General features: G+C 29.6%; 1 protein-coding gene across 3 annotated transcripts in view; it reads left to right on the top strand.

Moving 5' to 3' along the window:
- LOC129971597 (extracellular serine/threonine protein CG31145-like) overlaps positions 1-23,226 on the top strand; it is an 80,206-nt gene that overhangs the window by 20,816 nt on the left and 36,164 nt on the right. For 2 of the 3 annotated variants that reach the window (XM_056085514.1, XM_056085512.1), the window contains exon 1: positions 14,369-14,540. The exons of the other annotated variant lie outside the window; for it this stretch is intronic. The gene's annotated coding sequence lies outside the window, so the exon portion shown is untranslated. Of the gene's footprint in view, positions 1-14,368; positions 14,541-23,226 lie in introns of those variants that run through there. 3 annotated transcript variants of the gene reach the window in all.

Below are 23,226 nucleotides of genomic sequence, written 5' to 3'. Positions count from 1 at the left end.
GCTTCTTTTTTTATACAGTCCTTTGAAAGCTCAACTTGAAACAAACACACACGTACACGCACGCACGTATATAATAATTTCATTTGCTTCTATTTATGTTCGATCGCAATACATGTTAAGAACGAAATAGATTCTTTTCATTATGAAAATATGATCTTCAATCTTCTCACGTAATGCTTAAACATACCTATTTACAAAGGTAATTTATTTTTATTAGATTTCTGGAATTTTCTATCTACAATTCAAGACAGCATTATATCAGCGATTCAGATTCCATTGGCAAGTGATTGGCACCATTAGCAAATATCACTGTCATTGTCTCAAGTAATCATGCAGTACCTAAAACTATGGCATGTCTCTAATTAAAAACAATCATAAAATATATTACTTTATTATTTATTAATCAATATATAGATGTATAACGAGATTTGGATGCGAATTAAATTTTTGGAAACATTTCAAAACTAGCGGGCATTGTCACTAGGCAGTCTTGTATACTCCCTAGTAAAAGTACTATCCCTTTCCCATGAAAATTGCCAATTTTGAGTAAGGCTGGTTTCTGATTTTTTATTACCTTGGAGTGGTCTAACACAAATTGCAATGACTCCTTCCTTTCTCCTCTGCCGATTTCCCCTTTAATAATGTTGGGATAAGTTTCCCTTCCTAGCCCCAGATGGCAGCGCATTCCCGTTGTCTTGAAAGTTATACAGAAAAGATTTCTTGTTGTTTGGCAGTCAAGAAAAGTAGACGTTCACATGTGAGTGTGAGCGATCAATAGCTTACGAAGAAAAGCAGAGCAAATTAATTCACGCGGAAACCCAGCGATTTCCTCCCAGTGTAAAATTAGTATTTTATGAAGATAATAGTTTTTATTATCTTGAGGAAATATCCGTAACCGTGATATGGAATTGCTTATCGGAAAATGTATAAAAATAAGGAGTGGCTCGATGTGAATAAATGGATGACTAGTAAAAAAACTGCCTTCTAATTTTTCTTGAATAGAATCTTCTATTTTTTGCAAACAGGGGCACAGGCTATGTGCTCACTAACAGTGGAGAAATATTTCGTTATGTAAATGTCCCCTATATTCGGCAAATAACATGATATGGCGTTCTTTGTAGTTCCTAGCTTAGTGACAAAAAATGTGACTTAATGTAATAAAAAAACCTATAATTTTATAAGTATACAGGTAAAATTTGTTTTGTCTTACTTGCGATTTTCAGTTGTTACGTTCGCACACATCCAATACACAAACGAGGTGATAATCATTTTTTTTGACAGTCTGTCCAATATTGTTTTCATATCTTACAAAATATTTGACGTATTCAGTTTATGCTTAAATTTATCCTCAGATAAGTGGTAAGTAGTGAAATAATAGTCATTTAATATGCCTTAATATGAATGTTAATTACATACAAAAAAAATACAGCCAAGAGCAGGATTCGAACCTGCGCTCACATCTGTGATTAAGGATTCAACCACCCTCTATCGGTGCTAACAAGGATAGGAACAGCTTACCAACGATAAATTTCGACATATCAAACTACCACTGCCCTTCAGAGCGCACACAAAATTCGTCAGTCAAGAAATTAGTCACTTTCTATTGCTGAAAACTGGTCATGGCACACACGGCAAGCGCTTTCACAGTATGTTAGGGATTGCATTCATTGCAATTAATTTCCAATGCCTCTTCGGCTCTTTTTTTTCTAACTTCATCTGTTTTAAATGCATGCAGACCTCAAATAAACAATTATTCCAAATTATATAGAAATCTTCATATATAAAATTTCTTTTATTTAGCCCATTGCATTTTTTTTTCTTACTTTTTTAAGTTCGCTAACAGAATGATAAAGCGAACACAGACCTAATTTTCACAACCCCAGCTGTTCAATTCAAGCAGATTTTTGAAAATTTCTAACTGGAGGTTTTTAACATTACAATGCAAAATTGAACAAGAATTCGTTTATTTCAACTGATTCTGACTTCAGCTTTCCAATGAAAATCTGAAAACAGATGCTGAGGGAATAATCATTCAGTACTTCAGTTTCAAAACTCATAACGTTAAAAAAAAAGAAAAAGAAAAAAGGTACCAGGAGCAGGATTCGAACCTGCGCTCACTCATGTGAATCGGATTTCAACCATCTTCCGGGGGTGCTAACGACGTTGGGGACAACTTCTCATCGGCCACCCTCCACGTACCAAATCCTCGCTGTCCTTCAGACCTTCTGTAACAATTGCCGTCATCGATGCGGTCACTTTCCATTGCCGAAACTGCTTTCGGTCAAGACAAACACTGAAAGTGTTTTTATACTAGCCTACTGTTTTCAACCTCAGTTACTTTTTGCTTCTTTTTGTTTTCTTGGACATCTTTTTTTTTTTTCTGCGTTTTACATCTTTTTTCGTTTTTTATTATTTAATTTTTTTTCTTTCTTTCTTTTCATACTTTGATATCGTAGGTTCGCGGCGTCAGCACCCGTCGGTAGATGTCACAAGCCCGATGCCATCACCATTCGGCCATCCTGGACACTCTCGGTGATATATTTTTATTATATTCTTGAATTTCTTCGAAGTGTTACTACAAACTCATGGCTTCCGTATGTCCCACTTTTTCTTTTCTTTTCTTTTCTTTTTTTTTTTGTGTGTGTGTGTCTGTGTGAAAAATGATAGATATATTTTCTCCAATTCCAGTTTCATATTACTTTTCCCATTTTTTGAAAAGAAATGAATCTTCACAAGAATAATCCTATTAAATCAGTTGTACAGTTTAAGTGTTAAAGTGTGTCGAGGTAACCTGGTTGGTAGGGCATTATATTAGCACCCCAAGGGTGGTGAGTTCGAACCTAGCTGGCCGAAGACCCAACATGCACATGGCGGCTGGAGCACGCATAAAACCTTCGTAGTCTCAAATTACTCCAACTCGAGACAATATCACTGGTGGTACTGTATCAGAGGCAATCACTTTCTGATTCAGGTCTAAATTACGATCCGTTGTTGAGTGAATGAAATGCATGAATGAAGTCTGGGCTGTGATACATGAGCGGCTTAGACGTACCCTTGGCCATAGATGGTGCTAATAAAACAAAAGACGATGAGCACCGTAATCAACAACAAGTAATAATAATCGATTAAAAGGACGTTGTTAATAAAAATTAACGCTGGACAGTAAGTTTCCAATCTACGGCATTATATCCCTTTTGCATCGCAAAATAAAACACTAATATGAAAATTGTTCTCCAAGAGAAACTGAGAGCGAGGGAACGATCTTGCAATGTTAACGGACTTAAAACTTTTTTGAAAAGTTATGAGTCTTCCTGCACATGTTTCAATTTACTTGGAGAAAATGAGTAATTTTCATCTTATTGCATGGATTTAGTTTAGTTACATTAACGTCCCGTTTTAAAGCAACACTAGTGCTATTTTTGGGACGGAACTCGTAATTTTGAATCGCGGTCAGATGACGAGGATGACACTTGAGCTGCCACACCCCTCTCCACACCACACCAGCGGGAGGACGTTTGGTATGACGGATTTAACGTGCAACAGACATTCTTACGCGACTGTTCTTCCGTGGAATCGGGTGTCGAACCTGAAACCCTACGACTCACAAGCGAGATCTTACCACCAGGCCACCGCGGCCTCAAAACGTGTTCAAGAACTTAATAGAATTTGTATCAAGATAACATGTCCTTCAGTCATCCCGTATAGAATTTAAAAGTCCTATGAAATACATGTTGATAGATGTTCTGGATAGAATTACAGATATTTTAGAATTCTCGATTTGTTGTTGAAATCTGTATTTAAACCATGATTCAAAAACGAATAAACAGAAGTAAAATTAGCTTTGGAGAATTTGAATTTAAATTCTTTTGTAGCATTTAAATATCAAGATACTCATGTCCACAAGAGATTATTACACACTCATAAATAAAGAAACTATCCTTTCCAATAAAAAATTCAAACTTTAAGTTAGTCTAGATGCAAGGCGAGTACTTAGATTTTCATTTTCCTTGGAGACATGTCCAAGGTAAAATTGTAACAACAAAAACGTTATGCCATTTCTGGACTTTCGCTAATAATTGCATGGAATGGCATGGGGATTTTTTTTGTTCATAAGTTAAATGGAAAAAACAGAGTAGCTTTTTGGTAATTTTCTTGTCGACTGATTAAAACAAATTTGATTCAGCTATGCAATTTGCGTCGAAAGACCACTTGCCAAATCTAATTTGTGTAAATTTTTGTAGTTCTGATTATAGCTTTCACACACACACACACACTTCTATATACAGACAAGGGGTTGCTGAGTTTTTTATAGAGTAAATGCCAAATTTAATAAACGTCTATAAAAATGTCTGCCAGATACAATTTGTACATAATTCTGTCATTGAATAAAACTGTACACCAGGTTTTAAGATATTCAAAAAGTTACAATTTTTCAGTTTTCGTATTCACATGCAGAGTCGTTAAAAGATGGATTATATTCCAAATTATATAGATATCTTCATATGTAAAATTTTTTATTTAGCCCATTGCAATTTTTTTCTTACTTTTTCAAGTTCGCTAATAGAATGAGAAAGCGAACACAGACCTAATTTTTACAACCCCAGCTGTTCAATTCGAGGAGATTTTTGAAAATTTCTAACTGCAGGTTTTTAACATGACAATGCAAAATTGAACAAGAATTCCTTTGTTTCAACTGATTCTGACTTCAGCTTTCCAATGAAAATCTGGAAACAGATGCTGAGGGAATAATCATTCAGTACTTCAGTTTCAAAACTCATAACGTTAAAAAAAAAAAAGGAAAAGAAAAAAGGTACCAGGAGCAGGATTCGAACCTGCGCTCACTCATGTGAATCGGATTTCAACCATCTTCCGGGGGTGCTAACGACGTTGGGGACAACTTCTCATCGGCCACCCTCCACGTACCAAATCCTCGCTGTCCTTCAGACCTTCTGTAGCAATTGCCGTCATCGATGCGGTCACTTTCCATTGCCGAAACTGCTTTCGGTCAAGACAAACACTGGAAGTGTTTTATACTAGCCTACTGTTTTCAACCTCAGTTACTTTTTGCTTCTTTTTGTTTTCTTGGACATTTTTTTTTTTTGCGTTTTACATCTTTTTTTCTTTTTTTTTAATTTAATTTTTTTCTTTACTTCCATACTTTGATATCGCAGGTTCGCGGCGTCAGCACCCATCGGTAGATATCACAAGCCCGATGCCATAACCATTCGGCCATCCTGGACACTCTCGGTGATATATTTTTATTATATTCTTGAATTTCTTCGAAGTGTTACTACAAACTGATGACATCCGTATGTCCCGTTTTTTTTTCCTGAAAGAAGATAGATATATTTTTTCCAATTCCAGTTTCATATTACCTTTTCTATTTTTTGAAAAGAAATGTATTTTTACAAGAATAATCCTATTAAATTAGTTGTGGTGTTTAAATAATCGGAAAGGTCGAGGTAGCCTGGTTGGTAGGGCGTTGGATTTGTATCTCTAGGGTAGTGAGTTCGAACCGCGTTTTTAGAAGGCCCTACGTGTGCATGGCGGCTAGAGCGCACAGAAATCCGTCGTAGTCGCAATGTACTCCAAGATGAGACAATGCCACTGTGGCTACTGGATCAGAAGCGGTCGTTTCTCTGATTCAGGTCTAAATTACGTTTTGTGGTCGAGTGAATGAAATGTATGAATGAAGTCCGGTCTGTGAAAAGGGCTGTGACGCATGATTAGATTAGACTTACCCTTGGCCATAGATGGCACTACTGAAACAAAAGATGACGAGTGCCGTAAGAAACATAAAGTAATAATAATCAATAAAAGAAGGCATTGTTAATAATAAATAACAACAGACTGCTAGTTTCCAATCTATGGTATTACTTTCCTTTTGCATCGCAAAATATAACACTAATTGAAAATTGTTCTCCAAGAGAAACTGATAGCGAGGGAACGATCATGCAATGTTAACGGACTTAAAACTTTTCTGAACAGTTATGAGTCTTCCTGCACATGTTTAGATTTATTTGGAGAAAATGAGTTATTTTAAATCTTGTTGCATGGATTTAATTTAGTTATATTAACGTCCCGTTTTAAATCAACACTTGGGTTATTTTTGGACAAACCTCGTAATTTTGAACCGTGGTTGGATGACGAGGACGATACCTGAGCTCATTTTTATTTAATAATGAATTAATATTGAAATTTGTGGTTGATCAGGTATCATATGGACACCTTATCTTGGCGTTCCCACAGAAGCGAAACCCTTTCTTAACCTCATAAAAATAACATACAAAGCTAAAAGTACATTTGCTAAGTAATAAGGCTAAAAGTACATTTGTCGATTAAGGAGATGACTGCGTTAAAAATCCGGTTTTTGGCGAAACTATGATATTTTTTTTTATTTAATGTTTGAACAGGCTTCGTTATAAAACAGTATAAAAAGTATTTTGGGGAGGTTACACTGATTTTTATATTTGTATTTACATACGTTTTAATGATATTTTACATCTTTAGATTCTTTTTTCTCAAATATAGATAGAATTTCTCTTACGGAAACTCTCATAAATTAAAATCTAAAGTTTATTCTTAACTGAAATTTAGTATAATAATTTTTCAATATATTCTGCAGTACCTGAATTAGAGAATAAGTAATCTATTCACTTAGAAATATTTCATAGTTTTTTAGTGCTTCACAATACTAAAAATTTGAAAGATTTAATATTATTTATCAGTAGAACCCCATTATTTAAAGAAGGAGCAGAAACACGGCTTATTTGTTGTTCATAAACTACATAATTTACTTTTTAACTATATGCAAAATTTTAAGTAAATCAAAATTAGAAGATATTTGCTTTAAATCTCTTTTTAGCCAAAAAAAAAAGGGGGGGGGCAATTTTTTTTCCATTTTAAAAAATTCATTTCATAATTTCAAAATTGATTTCATAAAAGTTTTTTCAATGTTTCTTTAGGCAAATATTCAAAATTATAACCATTTTTGAACTTTTCTCAAAAATATTTCATGCCGAACGTAGGCACATACTTTAATATTTTGAATAAATTCAAAGGAATAAGTAAGGTTAAGCGAAATAATAATGAGATTCTGTTCTGTTCAAATTTAATTCTTTCACTATCGTCTAACGCTGTCAAAAGCAAATGCACGTAAAGCAGACAGCATGACTTAATTTTAAGACATCACTGCCTTTAATGCCTTGCATTGAGAGTCTTATGTTTTGCGATATAAATTTCATTAGCCAATCATGTTTTTTTTTTTTTTGTCAATATATGAAACGTACATTCAGTTTAAAATTTAATCGATGAATTAAAAAAAATAGCTGGAGTGATCTTGTAGTGAAAGTTTATAAGCCAGTTAACAGCTACACTACTCTAGAAATTGCTTTTGTATTGTGGTCATGTTACTGGACTGCGAACCACAAGGTTCCAGGCTCTGTTTTCGATCATCCCAATCCTTACAATGGTGACTTCCGACGATGAACCTTCGTACAGTTGTTGTCGACAGTAAACGAAAGTCATCAGATTCACTTGACGCAGCAACACGAAGTCGTCAGACTCATTTGAAGCAGAAACAGCAGCAAACTAACACACGCTCGCTTTAACGCCTGGCGTTACTCAAATGGGTACAAGTACATTAGGCTCAACAGCTAATACATCACCACTCAACAGCCATATCGTTCGTCTCACCTCCGACTTACTGGAGGGAGAGTCTGTGGTGAAAGCTTATAAGCCAGTTAACAGCTACGCTACACGAGCAATTGCTTTTGTATTGTGGTCATGTTACTGGGATGCGAACCAAAAGGTCCCAGATTCTATCCTCACTCATCACAATATCCTCCATAACTTTCTCACAAACTCTCTAATAAAGGTGTTATTCCAGAGAACGCCTTGCATGACATTGGCGTTTAAAAGTTACGAAGTTTTGGTTTGAATTTAGCGTGTCTTTTCAATTTATTGTGACAATCTTGGTGAGTTTTTTGGTTATTTTGGCTGACACAGAACTAATTCCAAGTATAGCATAAGGTTAATAGCATCTGAAAATTGAATTTGTGTTTTAGACGCGTTTTTTCCCAACCTATTAAAACAAAAATTTGACACAGAGCTACAGTTGTAGTTACAAAATAATCTAACCAAATTTGATATATTGAAGTCATTGCGTTTTCGAATTATCGCGCTTACATATTTCTGAAAGTACAGACCGACAAACTTGTAATACTTTGGTGGTTTTCGCTCAAATTTTGAAAAATGTCTATATTATAGAATGTTAAATCTGTGTACTGATTCTTATCTATCTAGCTCTCCTCTTTTTGTAATTACCTTGTTAACTTTTATTAGAACGGCCAGACAGACGGACCTACTCTGAACAATTTTACTCAAAATTTGATAAAAATATGTAAAATTCATATAGAAAATTTCAACCACCTAGCTCAAGGCATTTTTGAGTCATCTTTATCACAGACAGACAGACGGACATTTTCCAAAAATATGTTTTTCTAGCCCAAGAAGATCTAAAACGTGGAGATCCATCCAAATTTCGATTTTGAATTTTTCGCGACTACTATACTTTCTTTATACGAAATAAATGAATAAGGGAATTCCATTCAGTCTCTAGATTTATTATTTATCTCAACATTATTTATTAAATATTATTTAAATTATCATCATACCCGTTAAACGGACGAAAAACAGAATTTGAAGCTTCAACAAATATTCTGTTTTGCATAATGAATTTAAGTTCTCCTAGATACAAAGTTTTAAATGATTTTAAAACAGAGTTATCTCGACGGTTTTATTTTATCATGTTGACCCGCCCACAATAGTCATAAAATGAAAAGTCCTAAGCATATTTATACTCGTGACACACAAACTCCCGCCTGTGTGCTGACGTTTAAAGCAGCAACAAGGTTAAGTAAGCTGATAATTTTTTTAAAAAAATTTTCGCAAATGTTTCGTTTTGATACGCTTGTTTCAGTTTCTATTTCAAAATAAATTTGCAAGGAAAGGCGTATTCTGAGATCGAAACTAGCGGGAGTGGTCTCTCAGAATCTTTCTCGCATACTCTCCATTAACGTTCCTATTCTCCTTCCACGGTTCGAAATTGTGGACCTTGATTTAAGCCTTAGTTAACAAAAGTTACGAAACATAGATATTTGGCGTGAATCTAGCATTTTTTACTGAATATATCGAGAATAAGTATTTTGGACACCATTTTTTCCGACCAAATGAAATCAAAATTTAACACGGAATTACAAATGCACATTTTCTGATATTTTTAAAATCTTAACTTCTAACATATTCTTTTTAAGAATTAAAAGACTTGCTTTCTACTATACCTCTTAACATTTTATGAGTTAAAATTATGCTTAATATCGTAAAAAATACACATAATCATTCATAACTTCCCGTAAAAATGTTTAAGGTATCTGACTAGGTTCGGAGGAGATTTTTCAAAATATATATATATACCGTTTATATGATATTTTTTGTTAGTATAAGGATAAAACGATGAATTAAAGTGAAATTATTTTAAAACATATGTAGCTTTTGAAGAAAAAGAATATCTTGATATAAATTTAGGCGTTTATTTACAAAAACTACGATTGTTACAAGGAAAAAAATTACAGTTTTACATTTTTATTTGCAACATTCCATGTGGAACATGTCTTAGAATGTAACTAATTATCATCTAAGGATTATATTCAAAAATAAAATTTTTGAGCGTAATATATGAAACGATCTATGAAATTTCTGAATTTTTTTCAACAATATTCACATTAAACAATTAAAAATCCACTTTAGAGCATTCAACATCAAATCCATAGTTCATTACATTTTGCATAACAAATGAGCAGTAATTATAAATTTCATTAAGATGTGATTATTTTTTGGGATATGACGATACTCTTACAGTAGAATTATAAAAAGCCCATTCTTCAAAAATGCGATTAAAGTTTCTAAATGCTTATAATAAGCATTACTTTGCTATAACTTGCTTCTAATTGACAAAGTAAAGATGTCACTGAAAACAGAAACATGCTTATATATATATATATATATATATATATATATATCTTTTCGTTTTTAATTTTAATTTTAATTTTAATGCTGTTTTTGTTTTTATTGTTATTGTTTTTATTGTATTTTTACTTTGTGGTTTTTTCTAATTTGTTATTTTGTATTTCCTTTCTGTTAAAATGGTATATCTCTTGAGCATAATTTCGGGGGATTTTCGGGTCACGAGGAATCATTATTAGACTTAATGTCTGTATGTCCTCACAGAAAAAATCCCTTTATTTGAATCCCTGCCTGAGGGTGACCCTTGAAAAAGTCTTCAGGCCGGATTCTTTTTTAATATTTTTTAATAATTTTTTTGGTTTAATTTTTATTTGATTTTTGTTTTTCCTATTAACTTGATTCTAATACTTTTATATATATATATATATATATATATATATATATATATATATATATATATATATATATATATATATATATATATATATATATATATATATATATAAGCATGTTTCTGTTTTCATTGACATCTTTACTTTGTCAATTAGAAGCAAGGTATAGCAAAGTATATATATATATATATATATATATATATATATATATATATATATATATATATATATTTGTATCCGACTAGGTTGAAAAGATGAATTATTTTTATCCAAAATCATCTTTTCAACCTAGTCGGATACTTTAAGATGCACGGTTTCGCTTTCAAAGAGAATGGATTGAAATAATTCTTTGCGGAAACGAAAAAAAGATACCCTTGAGCAAGAATCGAGCCTGCATTTATAGCTTTGAATCTTAACAACTATCCTTAAGGGATAAGACACTATCTAGACATCCTATCATGAAACTTACAACAAAGTGCAGGATTTTTAAATTGTTACTGTTTCTTATGGCACTTGCCACGGACAAGCCCGCTGTTCGAAGACAGCCGATTTAAGTCTAAGTGGGGCGCCTCTTGTTTTTATCGTAGAGCCATCTTGGGCCAAGAGTACGACTTGACTACTCACGCATCACTCATTCGCTTGCACAACCCCTTTTTACAGGAGGGCACATTCGCACATCTCACAGACAGAACAGGAAAAACAACCATGCCCAAACCGGGACTTGAACCCGGGACGCCCCGATCACGGGGAAGACGCGCTACCCCTATGCCAGGACTCCGGCCATTTTTGAATTAACTTTGATTTTCAAAATATCTTATCGACCTTATGATCTTAGTTTTTTTAATACACTTTCACCATTCTACAAGCTGATTCAACAATCATTCCAATTCCAGTATCCTTCAAAAAGGAAGAGGCAGTTCATTGCTATAACTATTCGGCCATCCTTTACACGGCGCAACTTCTGACATCTTACAAAAGCTTATTGCCCATTATGATGCTTTGAGAGTTTCTAGAAACTTTTTTCTACTAAATTTTCTAAATATTTTATGTGTAGGGATTGAAATCAACATGCATATTCTAATTAACTACTTCTCATAAATGTCTCATTTCGAAATGGAGTAGAATGTGCTTTCTGTAGACCATCCATTCAACATGTATTACTCAAGCGTGAGTGAAAATGAGTGTGTTGCTGAAGAATGAAAAACAAAATTATAAATCGCTTTGATACAATGAAAATGTTTCATTTAAAGGACAAGGAATATATTGATAGGTTAGAGAATTTAAAATGAAATTTTAAAGGGAGAAAATTATTTTATTATCAAAGTTCAGGTAAATGTCCTCATTCGGAATTGGATATGAATTTATCATCATACTTGTGAATCAGAATTTAAAAAAAATTGATAAATATAGTTTGATTTCGGAATTATATATATATATATATATATATATATATATATATATATATATATATATATATATATATATATATATATATATATATATATATATATATATATATATATATATATATATATATAATTTTTAATTTAAATATAAATTAATTTTCTAATTTTTATCTTAAATTAACCCATGTTAAGTTCATTTTAAAATGTTCTCTTATTTGCTGATCCAGTTACTACAATGTATTCAATTATTTCAAACACAAGCTCTAGAAAACTGATGACTTTTGCATTTTCTGATATTCGAACGAAAAGATAAAAATCCCTAAAAACTACACATATTTTCAAAGATGCATAAGATTCAATTGTCTAAATCCACACGTGCCAAAGAAATCCCTATCAGAATCTCATAACAAAATCATTAAAGGGAAATATTTCTATTACTTTGCTCTTGTATCGTGATGTAAACAGATATATTTTTTTTATATCATCGCTTCTTCTTTGAAAAAATCATGCCTTCCAGGATCAGATAAATCCGAGCTAGAATTTCAAAAGCTCATTCTTCTCGGCTACGAATCTGCAAAATTATTTTTACATATATATATATATATATATATATATATATATATATATATATATATATATATATATATATATATATATATATATATATATATATATATATATAATATATATATATATATATATATATATATATATATATATATATATATATATATATATATATAATATATATATATATATATATATATATATATATATATATATATATATATATATATATATATATATATATATAATATATATATATATATATATATATATATATATATATATATATATATATATATATATATATATATATATATATATATATATATATATATATATATATATATTAGTTTAGTTTTAAACATGATCTCTCAATAAAAAACATTAATTGCTTTTTTTAAAAATTTTCTTATGAATTTAGGAATTGATGTATGGAACACATTATATTCTGTTTCATTATCTTAATATTGATATTTAGTATCGAAGTAAATTATTTCTGTGATGATTTTTTTTTTTTAGTTTTGAGTAAAATTTATTAAATTTTGCAAATTACGCTGTTTTTTTTAATTGTGCACATATTTGCCACAGTTGTAACTCTGCTATTGATAAGATCTTATTGTATTTCACTAGGATGAACAATAATGCTTATGATGATTGTAGAAATCCAATCCGAATGATTGACTCATTAAAACAGCGAAATTTATAGCATTTTTTTTTCAAATGATCTACATTAGATTTCTCTACTTTTATCTTATGACAATATCCTAATCTTTTTTCAATTTCAGACGACATTATATGATCTTTTTTTTACTTTCACAATCTGTATGTATATAATAAATTATTTACTATCGTCCAAATCAATCGACCACTTCATATTCTGTATTAACATGAAACGCCCACTATATATATTTTTAATCTCTGCCACAAATCGGTTTGTGATTAACAGATGATATGTTCAATTCACCATTTTCATTGAGCGAAATTTAATCATTTGAATTTTTCAAACATGATAGAATTTTAGTATTTACATATATAGAATATCCAGTAAATCATCAGATATTTTTGCAAATTAACAACCTCAGATTTCATTTATTTTTCTTCCAATGAATGTTTAGTAACTAACTACATTTTAGACTATTATATATTCAGTATATTCTTTTGAAAAATTTACGAATTTCCCTCTGTAAACTGAGACTTTAAATATCGTATTTTCTCATTTCTATAAACAAAAACAAAACAAAAAAACTCACCTATCTATGATATATGATCAAAAATGCAAATAAGCATTATGAAGTTCCAGTTTCAACTCAAGTAAATAATTTATGATAACTAATTTCATCAAATAAATAAAGAATTTTAAAAAATAATCCAGTATCATTTGAAAATGCTATTTACTAGAATCTGCACTGCTTTTAAAATAATATTGTCCAATTTGTTAAGTAATATTAGTATATTTTAAATGGAATTGCAGCCACCATTCGTAGAAATTTAAATGATACTGTTAGCGAAACAGTATCATTTAAAATTAATTTGTCCTTTAGAATTCCAAAATCATTGTTAGTTAATTCTCTGTTTCACAACCAGTTTCCTTTCCTCGAAAGTATAAATTTTGGAAAAACCTCAATGAATAATTTTAATTGTGAAATCTATACATAAGGAAAACTTTTCTCTGGTGCAAAATGTTCCTTAATTAGCAAGTCTCTAACAAAGTTGCGACCATTATCTTGGTATAACTACTCCAAAAATATATGGAGACAATATTGACTTTTGCGATTAAGACAAAGCTTCCAGTGCGAAAGCACAGATGCATATACAAAACACAACAAACGATTTTAGAGATAGCGGGAAATGTCCTGATATAAAACTCCGAAATCGAACATTTGATATCTTGAAGTGGCCCATGTGTGATTACGTCGCACGTTATGGACTTCGGACTTGATAAAGTTTGCTCATCGAACTGGCTGTTTGTGCTTGGCGGTGGCAGTTTTATCACTGCGATCTTCTATCCTAGCTCCATCTTCAGTGTGAGGTGCTGGGATTCTCAGTTTACATCAGAGGTGCGGTTAGAAATGACGAAGTACCTCATAAAACTGTCTCTAGATTAACAAAGCTTTTCTTTTCATTCGGCTTTTCTTTGTTTCGCGTTTACGAGGTAAGTTGTCTTGACTGATTTTCATGAAAACGATTTTTTTCCTTCCATAAATAGGAAATTTTTCGTTGTAGTGATTTAGGAAAAGTGCTTAAAATGATAAATAATTTTTGACTTATAAAATTATTTCTTGCGAAAATAAAATTTGTATTCCTAATAAAAAAATTTAATAAGTAATTTATAGAAATAGTACAAAACTGGAATTAGTATCATTGTGAAATATTTTCAGTCATAATAACATAAACTATAGCAGCATAAATTACAGAAATATTTTTTAATGAAATATATATTTGAAAATTACATTTCCAGTATTTATTAAATTTATTGAATAATTGAGAACTACAAGTGGTGTCATTAAAAAAATATTTTCATTTGTGAATTAACATAAGAGATTGTTTTTAATCTACAGAAGTTTTCTTGACAAACTAAAAGTTATATTTCCAATAAATGTTTGTATGGAACATACAGAATAAAAGTAAAAAGTTGAAACAACAAAAATTGAAACTTTCAAAATAAATAACTATACTATTTTTTAATTTAAACATATTACTAGTATTAGACCTTGAAAAATTGTTATTTAACTTCATAAGCATAGCTTCCTTAACTAAGCAAATAGCATTCCTAATGCATATAACTTAGTACTGAATGAACCGTGTTGCCAGATAATATTAATATTGGCGAAATTTGTAGTTGATTATTATATAAATTAAATGCACTTTTGGACTAAAATTATATTTTTATGCATTTTATAAGAAAACTATATTTTATTTTTAATTAAAAAATATGTTATATGATATCTTGCATTACATATGCAAACTTCATTTCAATAGGGCAGATCGTCATTTTATAGATTTCAGCTTAGTTGCTTCAAACTGTATCCAAAGTGTGAATGATTGCCGTGTCTCCGGATCAGGTCCGGTCTGTTTCAGAATAGTCTATGTATAACATCGTTGTGAAATATTTTCAGTCGTATTAACATAAAGCATAGATGTTTAAATTAAAGAGGTATTTTTTTGTAAAAGTGAAAATTATATTCCCATTAGAATTTTCTTATTTATTTAATATTAATAGAAAATCGGAAGAAATGTCACTATGACATATTACCAATTGTGTATTAACATAAGATATTGTTTCTAATTTACAGATTACCATATTGAAAAAACAAAAATATTTCCAATAGATTTTCATGTATGGAACATATTGAATAATAAAAAAAACACTGAAACATTTTCATTTTCCAATGGATATAATGAAATAAGATACAGTGTAAAATTTCCAGGAGTATTTTTTCTGAAAACAAAAAGTTTATTTGCAATACACTTTTTATATTAATGAAATTTTTAGAATAATAACAAGGAATCAGAAATGGCATGGTTATCGAAAATTTTCAGAGAAGCATTTAAGTATGATACATAATTTACACAAACATTTTTGCTTAAACTGAGATTTATTTGTAAATAAATTTTCATATTTATTAAACTTGTAGATGAAGAATGGGAAAACGAAATTATGTCATTATGGAGTACTTTTAGTTATATGTTAAAATAAAATATAGCTTTTAGTTTGCAGATATGTTTCTTCTAAAATATGTTTTTGTAATATTTTATCTCTATTTATGGACTATTTTTCATAATAATTGAAAACTGGAAAGGAAATCATTTTGAAATATTTTCAGTAAATATGTGTTAAAGCGTTTCCCTACAATTTTCATTGAAAATATATTTTCTTAATAATAAAGAAAATATTATCTTTTAACTTCAATAGAATGTTAGTATTAGATCTTAAAAAAATGTTTTATAACTTTAAGACAGAAGTAGTGAATGAGCTGTGTTGTCAGAAAATATTAATATAAACGAATTTTGTAATTGATTATTATATAAATTAAATGCATTTTTTGGACTAAAATTCTATTTTCATGCATTTTAATGGAAAATTATATATTATTTTTAATTAAAAAATAATGTACTTTATGATATCTTGCATTATATAAGCAAACATCATCTCAATAGGATGCGCTTATACATATAGGACTGATCATCATTTTAAGAATTTCAGATTAGTTGCTTCTAACTCTATCGAGCATGTGAATGATTGCTATGTCTTATCAAATCAATTCCTGTCTATTTCACAATAGTTTATAATACATAAATAATAATTAAATTTGAGAAAAAATTGTTTCTACATTTTTAATTATATTTTGAAAACCAGACTTACGTCAAAATGTGAATTTTAGAATTTTTAAAAATTGCATAATTATGCTTAACTATCCTTTCTTTCTTCTTTTGACGCTGTAATATAAATTTTGAATTTATTATCAGACTTCAAAATCCATAGAAAATATTAAAATCCCAGACGTAAATATTTAACCTTTAAAAATGACTAAACATATTAAACAGACTAGAAAATTCAAATTTAATAATAATGGATCTAGGCCAATTGATGCACATTTCTCAGTATTGCATTGATAAGATATTTGATATTGAGGAAATAAATTGAAGAAATTCTTTCATGATAAAACTCTGGGCAAATATTGAAAATATGAAGTTCTTTCTGGTTATTTCTTTCTATTATTCCACTTCTGTAGATGATATTGATAAAAATTGTTTTCTATTTTTGAATTAAAATTGATATTGCTTGAAAAATATGCAATCTATCCAAAATTTTATTAAGGCTTTAAAGAAACAATATTGATAAAAAAATTTTGAAATTATATTCTTTCACATAAATTTTAATATTTTTGACCTTGAGGAATAATTACGTCAAGTTATAATTGATATTTGCATAAAATATTAAGAGAATACATTTAATAGTAGGTAAACAATATTATTTATTCTGACTAAATTTGAGATAATTTTTATTTAGAATTTTCAAATGCGTTTAGAGTAATCTATTTGTATTGTAGTTGAAATTGTTTTTTATGCCTAGAATAAAAACTATTCAAGCTAAAAAGGTAGATGTATTGAATAATAAATTATTTTAATAAATAATTTTTTATTCAATACATGTACATAAATTTGAAATAAGTAATAATAAATTTGAAATACAAAATAAATAAAAGTAGAAGCGTAATTTTTGATATATTTTTATAGAAATTCACTGAAAAAAATAGATGTAGCAAAATATTAGCAATAAAATTTTCTACGTTATTAAGAAAATACAGAAAAAAGATTTTAAATTATACAGTTTCCAGATGAAGGTTAATTGAATTATTCATCCTAGATAGCAGTTTAATAAGGAATAGATTACAATATACTTTTTATATAATTTTCTTGTAAACATGTGAACTAAAAATTATTGAAAAATATTGTTATATAAACAAATGTAATATTTGTGAAAGATTAGTTATAACTTCTACTTCTATAAAAGATCTTAAAATATTTGTTAACTCAAAATTTTTGATATTATTAATTTTAATTTTATATAATCAAATCTGTTTTTGTGCTGTTCTTTTTTTATACGGTATTTTTATGCAGTATATAGAATTCTATAGTATTGTGCTTCCTATCATTGTGCAATAAGCCGGCGTCCTGGCATAGGGGTAGCGCATCTTCCCCGTGATCGGGGCGTGCCGGGTTCGAGTCCCGGTTCGGCCATGGTTGTTCTTCCTGTTCTATCTGTGAGATGTGTGAATGTGCCCTCCTGTGAAAAGGGGTTGTGCAAGCGAATGAGTGATGCGTGAGTAGTCAAGTCGTACGCTTGGCCCAAGTTGGCTCTACGATAAAGATAAGAGGCTCCCCCTTAGGCTTAAACCGGTTGTCTTCGAACAGCGGGCTTGTCCACGGCAAGTGCCATAAGAAACATTAATACATTGTATGTACATATCACGTCAGCCAATACAAATATTCCAAAATAAAATGAATAATTTTTTTCCAAAAATAAATCAATTCTAATATTTTCAAGTGATTTTGAACCTGTTCATCACAAGAAGATGCGCGTTTTGGATTACGGCGTGTAATATTTACTTATGTGCATTTTGAAAATTTCTTCATATTTAGAATGAGGAATTAAATTTTTAAAAAAAATTTTCCATGTGTAATTTAAATATTTATTTTATTTGGAAGACACTTTCTCATTATTTCGTAAATCTTCGACAGATTTTTTTAATGTGACTTTTTTATGCCGCCCATCTATACTCATAAAAAAACTTTCTTTAATATGCTGCAATTTTTTTGTTATAGCTATTTTTTCAAATTTCGGAATATTTTTTATGCGATTTCTTTCATGCAGTCTTTATCTACGGCACAAAAACCGGTTTGACTCTATGTAAGGATAGAGCCTAGGGCTAGTTCTAACAGGAGTAAGTTGAAACATGCAAGCTACGCAATGGTTTTCAAAATTTTTAATCAGAATTTTTGCTAAACATGATTTTTATGGCAGAATATTAACACAGTCAGTATAGAGCCATAAAGAGTGTGAAGAAATGTAATCATGTTCACCAATTTAGTTAGTAAATGAAAAAAAAAAATGTTTTATAAATTTTAGTTTAAATTAAGATACTTCAATCTTTCAAAAATATTTTTTTTATTTATTTTGTTCAAGTATTAAATTTTTTAAAAAGTTTCTTCAATTTTTTTTATTAATGGCACTATTTTTTTATAAATCCGCAAAAACGTCAGAAATTACACGATGAGGCAAGTTTTAATAAAAATCTTCTGGGAAGTTGTAATTTATTATAAATTGCAATATATATCTTGATTCGTGTTTGATTGATATAGTGAGATATTCTGCTTTAAAATGAACAAACACTACCAAAAATCAGATCTCTAAAAGTATAAAAAAAGTTCATTTATTAAAAAAACGATAAAAATAAAAATTTATATTTTTTTAAAAAGTTCTTATTTTACCCACCTTATAAAGAATCAATAGAAAAAGAATATTGCAACATATTTAATACGAAACGAAAACAAAAAGAAAGTATTAGGAAAAGGGGATAAAAGTAAAAACAAAAAGATCCAAAAGAAGAAAAAAACGAAAGAAAATGGGCAAAGAAGAGATTTTTTTTGAACAACCAATCAAATTCATCGTTATTTTAATGTAAACTTCTTGATATCATTTCTTACAATTGTGACAAGTTATAATAATTATCAAATACTTTATGTGCTTTAATTAATAAAAGAATGGTAATGAGAACAGAATTTTTAATATTGTTGTTGTTATTGTTACAACGTGCCCCCATATCCGGGAGCAAGATTTGGAACAATATTTCTGGAGCTAAAATCAATAAAATTTTTAAACATTTTTGAAATAAATAGTTAAGTTGTAATAAAAATAGTTATAATCAAGAATTCGCAAACGCATTTAAAAAATATAGTAATTATTTCAAAAATTGTTACAATTACCTTCAGTTTCTCTTATGAATATTAGATTTTATTTACACTCTTAAACCTTAAAAAAATTCAGATTTCTGCTTGATTTACTTTTGAAACTACAATTCTAAGAAAAATATAATAGTTATAACTTCAAAATATTTTTTGTAAATTTTATTTAATTACATACTTTAGATATTAAATACATACATTTGAGTTAAAATGAGAAAGGAAAATATAATCCACGGTACTGGAACGTCATTTATTCTATAGAGGCAAAATAATTATAGTGCTTCACTCAGCAATTTCTATTTACTAGCAATCCTATGTAAAGAAAAAATTAAATTTATAATATTTAAGATATATTCTTTTTAAATGCAAACAAAGTAACATGCAGAAAAAGGAAAGACATATAGATATATTTATTGTTTAATCCTGAACATTTTACTTTATCTGCGTGTATATGTTCAACAAGACAAAATGATTAGACTTAGAATTGCCAAATTTGACAAAGGTATAATTTAGATTTTACTGTAGCTCATTTAGGAGTTAATCTTTGAAATTTTATTTAATTAAAATTAAGCAAAATTCTCAACTTTGAAAATAATATATATAATATATATATCATTCGGGAAATGTATATATATATATATATATATATACAGTGGCTCAAAAAATTGAGAGTACACCTTACGTTTGATTGATAAATGCGACTTTCAATATAAATAACACACTAACGGGAAGTGTAAACTTGTTTTATTTTTACACATAACAAATGGTTTTATTTATAGTAAAAATAAAGAAAAATCAACAAAAAAAATTCTAAATTGAAAATTTTCAGAAGCATTTTAAATAAACATATGCAGAATTTTGCCTCAAAAAATTGAGAATACACCAATGAGATTTTTGCAATATCACGCATAGAAACAAAATGTCAATATTAAATTGCATGTCTTTTGGCTCTTATAATGGTCTCTAAACGTCATGGTACCGATTCGACCCATTTTTGGTGGTATCTGAAGATATTTTACCCCATTCTTCTTGCACCACTTGTTTTAAATGGGTTTTGTTTCTAATTTTGTGTTTTTGAGCTCTTTTTTTCGGGTATGACCCACGAATATTGAATGGCATTGATGTCAGGGTACTGTGGTGGTGTGTGTAACTGTTGTTTACAATGAAAAAGACATCATATTTTGACGTTACGTGCATTCTATTTGGGATCGTTGTCCTGCTGGAAAATGGAATTTCCATCTAACCCCAAATTTTTAACACTTTCCTTTAGATTGCTGATACCGTATGGTTCATCCAACTTGTTGCAGAAACTTTTCAAATCATAGGCAGAAGTGTAAGTGCTGAAACTGTGCTAAATGCCATTAAACAAGCTGGATATAAAAGTAGCATTGTTAGAGAGAAACCGTTCACCAGCTTGCAAATTCAGAAAAAGCATTTGAAGTTTGCAAAAACTCATCAATTGAAGACCAATAACCTTTGGAAGAAATCTATATTTAGTAATGAAAGAAACCACAACATTTTTGGCAGTCACAACCATCTTATTGTATGGAGAAAGCCTAATACTGCTTTGTATCCAAAAAATTTACGTCCTACAGTTAAACATGATGGTGACTCCGTGATGATTTGAGGTTACATGGCTTCATCCGGGGTAGGAAATTTAATTTTTATAGATGGCATTATAAATGATACGGTTTACTTGGATATACTTCGCAGCAATCTAAAGGAAAGTGCTAAAAATTTGGGTTTAGATGGAAATTTCATTTTCCAGTAAGAAAAGGACCCCAAACAGAAGACACGTAACTTCAAAATATGGTGTCTTTTTCATTGTAAATAGCAGTTACACACACCAACACAGTACCCCGACATCAATGCCATTGAATATTCGTGGGCCATACCCGAAAAAGGGGTTCAAAAACACAAAATTAGAAACAAAACCCATTTATAACAAGTGGTGCAAAAAGAATGGGGTAAATTATCATCAGATACCATTAAAAATTGGTTGAATCAGTACCATGACGTTTAGAGGCCATTATAAGAGCCAAAAGACATGCAACTTAATAGTGACACCTTGTTTCTATGCGTGATATTGCAAACATTTCATTGGTGTATTCTCAATTTTTTGAGGCAAAATTCTGAGTATGTTTATTTAAAATGCTTCTGAAACTTTTCAATTTATATGTTTTTCGTTGATTTTTCTTTATTTTTACTTTAAATTAAACCATTTGTTATGTGTAAAAATAAAACCATGTTTGCACTTCCCGGTAATGTTTTATTTATATTGAAAGTCGGATTTATGAAGTAAAAGTAAGGTGTACTCTCAATTTTTTGAGCCACTGTATATCACAATCCTTTTGAGAAAAACGTGTCTGTATTCAAATTTTGGCTGTAAAAATGATTGCTATATTATAATAAAATTTTCAGATATTCATTCAGAAATCCTCAATTATCACACTTTAGACTAAAAAAAATTGAAAATGAAATGAAGTTATCTAGATTTCTCATATTGTACTCAGCTTTCTTTTAGATGTCAAATTTTTCCCTCATTTTGATGTATGTATTCATGAATTAACATCAAAAATAGAAAAATTTAATCTAATAAACAATTCTAATGTTATTAATTGAATATATTATTCAATCAAAAGCCTCTAATGCAATATAGATTACAATTTATTTTATTATGTTAACGAACATGAAGGATTCCTTTATCTATTGAAAATATACTTAGAAATGTAGATTAAAAAAATTTTACTCGCTTAAGAATTAATAAAAAAAGTACATGATATTCAGTAAAAGCTGAAATGTTAGTACATGGATTGTATTACTCAAGAAGATAAGGAGGGAAAGGAAAAATTGTTCCAAATAAGAAATAAATTTAAATTAGAAATCGTTTGAGATTGTTGCGAGAGAAATTGTATGAAGAGCAGACGATTTGTAATTTAAATTAATGTCACAATTAAAATTTGTCACGTAATATCTGAAGGGAAATAAATAAGTAATATTTCATTTTTCTCTTACAATTTTTAGAAAGAGAATCAATTGACTTAAAATCTACGTTTTATTTTCTACTTGCCTTTGGAACTGGAGGCAGTTGGAAAGTTTGTTCAGGCATGCGTTTTGTTTCGGAAAGAGGCTATTTACATTCGAAATCGTGACTTCTTTCTCTCAGTTGGAATCGCAAAAGAGCGTCAGAGCGTTGCCATCACAGTCTAAAAAACAAAGGATGAAAGGACGGTGGGCAACGAATACACAGGATAGTAAAATGTTGCATATATAAGATTCTTGCAGCTGTGATGAATTGCTTCATTTCAATTCATGTTTTAATCTTTATTATTTATTGATTTCCATAATTCTTTCCTATTAAAAAATTGTCT

This window comes from Argiope bruennichi, chromosome 6 (assembly GCF_947563725.1).
Source record: "Argiope bruennichi chromosome 6, qqArgBrue1.1, whole genome shotgun sequence".
NCBI lineage: Eukaryota > Metazoa > Arthropoda > Arachnida > Araneae > Araneidae > Argiope > Argiope bruennichi.
Note: the sequence above shows the minus strand (reverse complement) of the source record. Positions and strands in the feature narration are given on the sequence as shown.